Source organism: Melanerpes formicivorus, unplaced genomic scaffold (genome assembly GCF_026170545.1).
Source record: "Melanerpes formicivorus ecotype bairdi unplaced genomic scaffold, bMelFor1.0.p_v2 SCAF_50, whole genome shotgun sequence".
NCBI classification, from domain to species: domain Eukaryota; kingdom Metazoa; phylum Chordata; class Aves; order Piciformes; family Picidae; genus Melanerpes; species Melanerpes formicivorus.
This window is the reverse complement of record NW_027142402.1, coordinates 201,197-209,754: the sequence shown is the minus strand read 5'-3', so window position 1 is coordinate 209,754 and position 8,558 is coordinate 201,197.

Sequence of the window (8,558 nt, the reverse complement as noted above, 5' to 3'; positions counted from 1 at the left end):
CCAAACAGATCCCCAATCCCAGAAGTATGTATTTATCAAAGTAATGTATAAAAACATGAGGATTTATTTTTTGCGTACTGCATTAACACATCTGAGCATTTATGTGAGGTCATTTTTTTAAGCAAGAACATTTAGGCCCTTGCTAAAACTTACATGCAGTACCAAAGCATGCTGTGCCACTGATGGTATTCCCATAAACTGAACCTCACCAATGTCTGCAAGGAGAAGACTTCTCTTCTGCATTCATTCTGAAGGACTCAGAACCCATCATGAGAGTCCTATGTCTGTTTTTCTATTTGTAATCAACTGTTGGCTTGGGGTTAAGTGCCTCATTTAAAAATCTATCATCCTTTGGCTTTCTGTTCTTGACACTCATTAGTTATGGCTTGCCTTAAACTTGGCCCTGATTGCACAGCTGGACTGACTAATGTCAGTACCTGGTGCTGTGCAATCAGCCTAAATGACCTTGATGAGCACAGTGGCTCATTGTGCTTTACAGGGTTGTGGGATGAGGAGAAGGATCCTAGATCTGGGCAGGAACTGTGCTGTAGGGTGGGAGCTGGACACAGGCTGAGGCTTTGGATATGATTAAAATTAGAAATAACACAAAATATTACTGATATTTGAATCTGAGAAAAAAAAGAGTTGTTCTCCAATTTTACTTTACAGTAGGTTGGACACACATTTAACTGGTATCTAAGTGGTTTAAGTCCCCATTCTTAAGCACATTTATAGCATCTGCTAATGCCTTTAATTTAGAAAAAATATAATAACTTCTTAAAATATCACCTATACAGAAATGTAGCTTGTGGGCTTTATTATAGCTTAAATTGATTCACAATATTTTGTATGAGCATATCAGAAGCCTGGACTCACACTGGCTGTTTTGGCTGAGTGCAGCAGTCAGCCAAACTACCCCTCCAGTTCTACTTAGCAGTCTCCCATGTCACAAGCTGGGAAAGTACATTTTCCACACAATGATTAGAGAATTACACTAATGACCAGGAAGGTACCTCAGAACAGTACTCACAAAACTCAGCATACAGAACTTCTAAGGCAATGAGGAGGAGTTGCTGAAGTGAAGAATTTGGCTTAAAGCTCCCTTCTTTGTGAGAGATGCTTAAATCCAAGTTGAGCAGACACAGCTTTGTGCACTCACCAGCTCTTCCCAGGATTTACATAATGAAGCCAGTACCTTTTTGTAAAGAAATAAGCCACTAACAAGAGCAGGTGAAAGTTTCAGTCCCCCACTTGCCATCCCATATTTGCCATCAGGCTATAGGGTGTGATGTGACATACTAATACCAGTCCCTAGTGATTATGCCATTCTTATTTATATAAATAGTTTAAATGCTTATTCCAAGCCAATGGTCAAATGTACGGTCTGTTAACTCTTGCATACTGTCCCTTGTTCAAGGTCAGTGCCAAGCATTGACTCTTAAGAGCTCAGGGCTATCTCCTCTTGTGGGTTTATGTCATGTGTTTAAAGCATATGCTCTAGATCAAAACCCCATGGCTAAGGAAGAGTAATGGTACTCGAGTGTCCCCCTGTGTTTTAGGCACAAAATAGACACAGAACTGTTCACTGAGGCCAAAAATTAAGCAATTAAGTGCCACAGGGATGTTGCTGACAAAATGGACAGTCTTTAAGTGACTCCCACAGGTAATTTCAAAATTAAGTGCACAAAGTGGCAACTGACCCAAAACCCTGCTCTGGATTCTGGAATTATTTCTTTCCCCCTAGAAATTCTCTTTTAAGCTCAATATTTAAAACCTGAGATAAACAGTGTACCTGTACCATCTCTGTTCTGATGAGGGGAGAGAGTGCTGCAGGTACAAAGGGACCTTGGGCTAGAAACAGTTCCCAGATGCATCCTTTCAGAGGACTGAAGAGAAAGGGCTCTGGAGTTGCATGCAGAGAAGTGACCCACGGGTCTCATTGCTGGAGACAGAGCTTGCTCTCCCTCTGCAGTGGTCAATATGAAACATTAGCTGGCAGAGCCAAAGGCATCCTGCTATTGGTGCAACCAGCCAATGTTTAGTGATGCTAGTAGCAGACCAAGTCCCCCTCACTTGAGAATAAATATTATTCTGACTGCTTATATATGCATCTTTTCAAATGGGATAGTGTATCTGTGACCTCTGACTCTGGGAGAACACACATAGGAAACTAGATTCAGGCCTATCAAATAGAATTTTGTGGCCTCTTCCTATCTCATTGGCACCAATCCTGGGAACTTTACTGCAGAATTTAGTAGTACAATAGAACAATAAAGAGTGTGAACTTGAAAGTTTTTCTGTTTCTATTTCCTGGCAGAAAATGGAAACCTGTATCCTAGGCTGACATGGAAAGAAAAACACAAAGAAAGAAAAGTTTAAGTTAAGGTCTTACTCTTTTCTTTTGACAGAATTACAAGAGACACTGACCATACTCTCAGCTAGCCTCTACTGTACCAAATGACTTGTAGCAACAGAGGCTCTGACCTGTCACACTTCCTTTTAATCAGAATTCTGACTGTGGTGAATGCAAATGGCACATTTACTCTAAAACCGGTGTATGCATATATCTCTGTGTAGCTGAACAGTAGAAAATGGAAACCTCTTTTAAGGACCAGTTATTTCTAAAGTAAACAGCATTCACTTCTAGCTCTTTTTCAGGCACAGACATCCATCAATCAATAACAGGGCATCTACTGAATAAACAATCACATCTAATGCAAGTAGGCTTAATTTTTATTTGCTGTGCATAACAGATGTTGCCACAGTTTTATATATTCAATTTTGGATAAACATTTAAATTAATAAATTAATAAAGCACAATAAAAAATGCTAAAAAGGGTTGTGATTAAATAGAAAGCAGGAATTTCAGTAGGTTGTAACTGTAGTCACAGGCGCTCCAAAGGGTGTGAGCAGCATGGTTCAGACTCCCTGCCATCACTCTGAAGCTATGTGAGTGCCTGTTGCCTCCTGGAACAAATAACTTTATAGACTGAATTTCCTCCTGAGGGAAATTCATGTATTGATCATTATGGTTAGCAATAGAGCTCTGCTGCATGGCTTATTTGAATGGCTAATTCATTACGTAGAGGAAAAGTGATGCATGAACAAAGTACAGATTCAGGAGAGAGAGAAGCATGGCTTTACTAACGTGTTGGGCACAACCCTGGTTATGATTACAGCATTACTCGGCACGAGAATGTAAATTGCTCCTAATCCTAACTTTATAGGAAAAATTCCCACTGATACTGATGCTGTAACACCACATTCTTTAGGAAAATATAGCATGATCTTGTAGATTAAAAATATTTAACAATCTGAGTATTTTTGTAAGATCTGTTACGTAATTCACTTTCCTTAATGCCTGTATCTCTAATAAAGGATGCGTTAAGGATATGCGAATACTTGCGGCAGTACAACATACACCTCCTTTCATAATGGCAATGTAAAAAGTTCAGTGTTGCTGCAGAAGTATTGAATGTTTTTAAAGCCTTAGCTGAGGATAAGGACAAACTCTCTTATGTTAATAGAACAAATGCTAATGGAGCACTTCCTAAACTTTAGACTCATCTTGGCGTTATTTTGATTACTTAAGGAGAATCTGCATGTATCGCTTTGTTGCACTACTTCACAAGGTTCTTTGGAATTAAAACCTCTCTGTGAACATCTGATGCAAAACAGCAGAAGAGTGCACGAGTAAGAAACTGAGGAGTGGGAATCAGAAGAAAGAGAAATACAAACCCAGATCCCAATTCTTGTGCCTAACAGAGTTCTCAAGGGCTCCTCAGCAGTATGTACAAGACTGCATATCCTCAGAGAACTTACTCTGCATGGTTTTAAGACATGGTTAGATGGTAAGGTGTATGGGTAGATGATAATTTGAGCAGGACCTGTACATGGGAGGAAAAGGACCTAAACAGCTGCTGAACCAATTGAAGGTATAACCTTGTATATGGGAATTCCTGCCTAAAATCCGCACAGCTTTTTGCATTTACTTTTAATGTTACTGGAAGTTGACAATAAATGTATGCCTGCTGGAATTTGTTTTGAAATAAAGCTCTGGAGACAATGTTAAGTCAACAGGGAAGCTGGAAGGGAAAGGTCCTATTAGTTGGGGAGCAGAGAGTCCTGCAAAATCTTCTAAATGCAATTCAGAGATATCTCAATGTCATGGAAAGCCACTAGAAAGAGAAATTTTAAAGTAATGTGATTATCTTCCCTAGTCCTTTTTATTAAATGCAAGGGTTATTGATCCTCACATTTAAATTTCGCATGCAAAGTATAGCAACAATAACAGTGAAAGCAACACAGGACTGAGGTTTTGCAAGACCTCAAAATGAAAGTGAAAAATCTGGCACTGAAGGAGAAAAATCCAGGAAGCCAGAGGAAGGTTCAGCACCTTAAACCTGGTGAGAAGGACAGCACATACAAAACTGTTCAAGATAAAAAGAGTTACTCTACAATCGAGTAAGAGTTTAAGCAACATCAGGGTCGTGGACACTGTGAAAATAAATTGTCTTTATCCTTCTGACGTTATCCTTTCTGAAAACTGACTGGACACAGGGAAGGGGGAAGAGATAGGAGAAAATAAGAAGGGAAAGGAGTAGTTTAGAAAAGGAGCAGGAAAGGAAGAAACAGAGGAGAGAAATAAAGATAAGCAGAAGATAAAATGAATTGAGAATAGCTCCAAACCACTCTTCCTCAATGCTGAGCGGTTCTTTGATCCCGCTGCTGGCTCTTCCTTCATCATGCAAGAAATTGCTGCCATGCTGCCATCTGCATGTTTCTGTCCATCTTTACATAAAGAGGAAAACTACTTTCCACAGTGACTGCCTAATTCTTTTTGAAGTGTTAGACTGCACCATGCTGCATATCCAAATCCCTGATTGATCCTACAATGAGGAGGATCATGAGGCAGGGTCCTTCAGGAAAACTCTTTGAATAATATATACACAGGCTTCCACAGGAAACCTCATTTCTGTAATTTTCTAGCTTTTGAGAAACTCTGATTTGCAATTTTAATAGTCTTTAGCAGGGAATTTTGGTCAGAATATGTGTATATGTGTGCAACTATTTTAAATCTCTTTGAAGCTCCCCTTAACTATTTTTTTTTTCCCAAACCTTAACTAGTTTTTTCCTAAACACCTCCATTTTAGACTCCTCTGTCAATTAAGCTAATTCTGTGTGGGGTTTTAAATTATCCCCCCCTCCCCCCAGCAAAGGGCCTTGAAAAAAGATGTTTTTCACTGACTAATTTTGTGATCGAAACATGATTGTTTGCCAGTATGCATAGTTGTTATCCACAACATACTTTCCATAGCCTCCCAAATTCATAATTTCTCTGCTGGGCTGCTTTTAGATTCTGCTGTGAATGCACAAGCAGCAGTCCTGCTGTACCAGTTAGATAGGCGTTTTCAGGGGATCTGACACTGAAGTGAGATAACTGTGTTTAATTCCAGCTTAGAAAAGTCCATTGTAAAAACTGGAATATAATCATCACAATTAGAGAAGGAACTGGCTAATTTTTTTTTTCCATTAAAAAGCAATAAGGAAGCATCACATGGAAACCCATTATTAATGAACTAATGCATACAGTACTGAACAGTAATTTGTGAATTGCTCTTAAAATGTAAACCACTTCATTTATTGGACAGCCACGCAGCTCACTTTTTAAAATAAATACTTCAAAATTTAAACAAATACAAAGGAAAAAACCCCAGGATTTCTTTACCATAGATCATGTCAGCTAACAGAACTCTTTAGCAGCCAGTAGATTTTCAAGGATGCAGTAGACAAATGTTGAAGCTAATTTAGAAAACATAATAGTAAACCACACATCTCTTCTGTGTTGTTAAAGAGAGAGTTGCAGTGACACAGTAATAGACAAGGAAGATGGAACAGTCAAACCCCAGGAATGCTAGGGACAGAGGCTGTCATTCAATTATCCCTCTAAGGCCTATGGGATTGTCTTTTCCCTATTTTGTAGTTGATGTCTAGTACCTCCAGCCGTTCTTTACAAATTTGCCTCACTGTAGCACTTTTAGATATTTTTCACAATGCCTCTCCTAGCAATCAGGAGTCTCAAAACTATCATAATCCTTGGCAGAACGTGGGACTTTCAGTATGAGGATAGAATCATTGCATACAGATCAGGGTGGCTGGTGAGCCTGTACAGCATCCATCTATCATGCTGTGCTTGCATAGGAATGCACCATCTATTTCCCATTAACCATACTGAATAGGCTTTCTCAGTAGGCATGTTAAAAATATCTTGCCTATGATTTTGAAAATAAAAAAAGGTAAATGGCTGAATTGCAAAAATTTCAGACTAACCAGTGAAAAAAACTCAAGTTCTCAGCAGTCCTAGGCAGCAAAACACAAGGTGTGACTTCTGAAACAGCAATGACACTACTAAGTCTCTACAATGGTGTTGCTAAGCCTCTACAATGTCGCACGCTTTCCTAGCCCAGCATTTATGAGAAAGGCTTCTTTTTAGCCAGACAGTGTCAAGTGACAGCATCTTGTGATACTTGAAATTTTCCTGCTGGCTTCTGTTTTGTTCTATCATTCCTTGCGATCTTGGGTAGAGACCTTCTTGAATGAGAAGGAGGAAGCCCTCCAGTATGAAAATCTAGCAATCCTTACGAAGGTTGCAGAAAGCTGCAGAAGGGCTTTGGAACACATTAACTTCAGTGACACCTGCTGGGAAGCAGTCACCTTTATTGCTCTGGTTTTGTTGACTGATTACATTACATAGTTACATGCTCATGCTCAGACAATTTGTCCTGATTGGATAGAAAGCTGCATTCTTTCAGAGGCATCCTTTATGCTTGATAAAATACACCACATCATCTTCAGATCCAAATGGCATGTTTGCCCATTATTTTGAATTTTTCTTCCTCACTGATACACTATGTCTAGCAATTTTATTTTTAGGCATGCCTGTATGAATTTTTCTTGCTTCGTTTGATGCATGCCATTCTGCTTTTCATGAATCACAAGAACTCATTATGTATATTTTGCCTGCTTAGACTGTGTGGGACAACTAACATATAATTTACTTTTCATGTTTCACTTGGTTTTCTGTTTTGCCCTAAATTTCTGGAGGTATTTTCTCTACCCTTTTTGGTTTTTTTTTTTTTTTTTTAGGTCACAGTTCATAAAAGTTCCCTATCTGAAGCAGGCTTTTAGCATCTTTTGGGAAAAGAAAGCAGTGAGCTAGACATGAGAGGGACATGTGTCTCTCCTACCCATCCCTGAATGTGACAATATAATTAACTACTATGACATGTTGAGAAGCATCCCTGCCCATGGCAGGGAGGTTGGAGTACATGATCTCTGAGGTCCCTTCCAACCTGAGCCATTCTGTGATTCTGTGACATAACACACTACAAGGAGAAATCAGTTTTGAGGTCATGGCACTCTGTGAAAGTGTTAACTTGTGTTGAAGTGAAAAAATACAGACACATTGTCAAAGGGAAAGTTAAAAAAGGGCACCTGGATCCTGCAAAAAACTGCAGCAGCTCATGCTGCTGTTCAGAGATCCTGAAGTCCCATCTGAGTTAAGCACAGAAGTCTCCAAACTGCTGTCTCATATATCCAGCCCTACTCAGTGCACCCCGTCTGTAACTGGAAGCTTTGCCAGTATAGCATGGTGGAGCTAGGTGCGTTGTCGATGACAAAACAGGCTGCCTGAAAGACTGGACTTGCATGACTCTTAGCAACAGAAAAGACTCAGGTCTTCAGGTCAGCAATGAAACTCAGTAGTATTGCTTTCAGTACTTGAGTCAACCCAAAGCACAATTCAACAGAGCATAACCAGGAAAAAAAAAAAAAAAAATAGAACAACAAAGAGAAGATTTTCCAGTTGAAAACATATCCCAATGAGTGCTGCAGCACTGTGACAGCAGACATCTGCTGACAATCTGCCAGCAGCTTGTGATTACTTCGCTTTTCATCCTCAGTGACAGTGAGATTCCTCACATCTTTAAATGGAAGCAATTAAATCTCAGACAGGATCTGTACAAACAGCATCTTAGAAGCATGCCATCATCACACCACCTTGCTGTTCTCTTGCTTATTTTAGTGCTTCATTCTTCCTAAGGGAAGACTATTCATTTCACTGTTGATACCATCTGAACTCAGATATTCAAGGTAGAGAGCTATGCTAGTAGCTCTATAGTATTTTCTCCTCCACTAGATCTTCCATGACTGAGTTTGGGAGACCTGGCTTGGCTCTAAATTCAATTAAAATGGTTTCAAGAAATGCAAAGAGGACCATTTGTCCTGGCTGTTCAGAAAGAGGAAGCACTAAAAGTTTCACTTGGGTGCCCTCAGTACCAGCTTCTGCCATAATTTTGTATTGGTCAAGAAACTTAATTTTCAATAACACAAACAAGAACATGAAATTCTCCTTGAATGCAAGAGAAACCTGCTAACTAGTTCTCATCTATCACATTGAGAGCATTTGGATGAGCATACATTATTTGCTGGCAGAAATTATGCTTTTCTGATAAAATGTAATACAATTTGTGAAAAGCTGCAACCACAGCGTACAATGC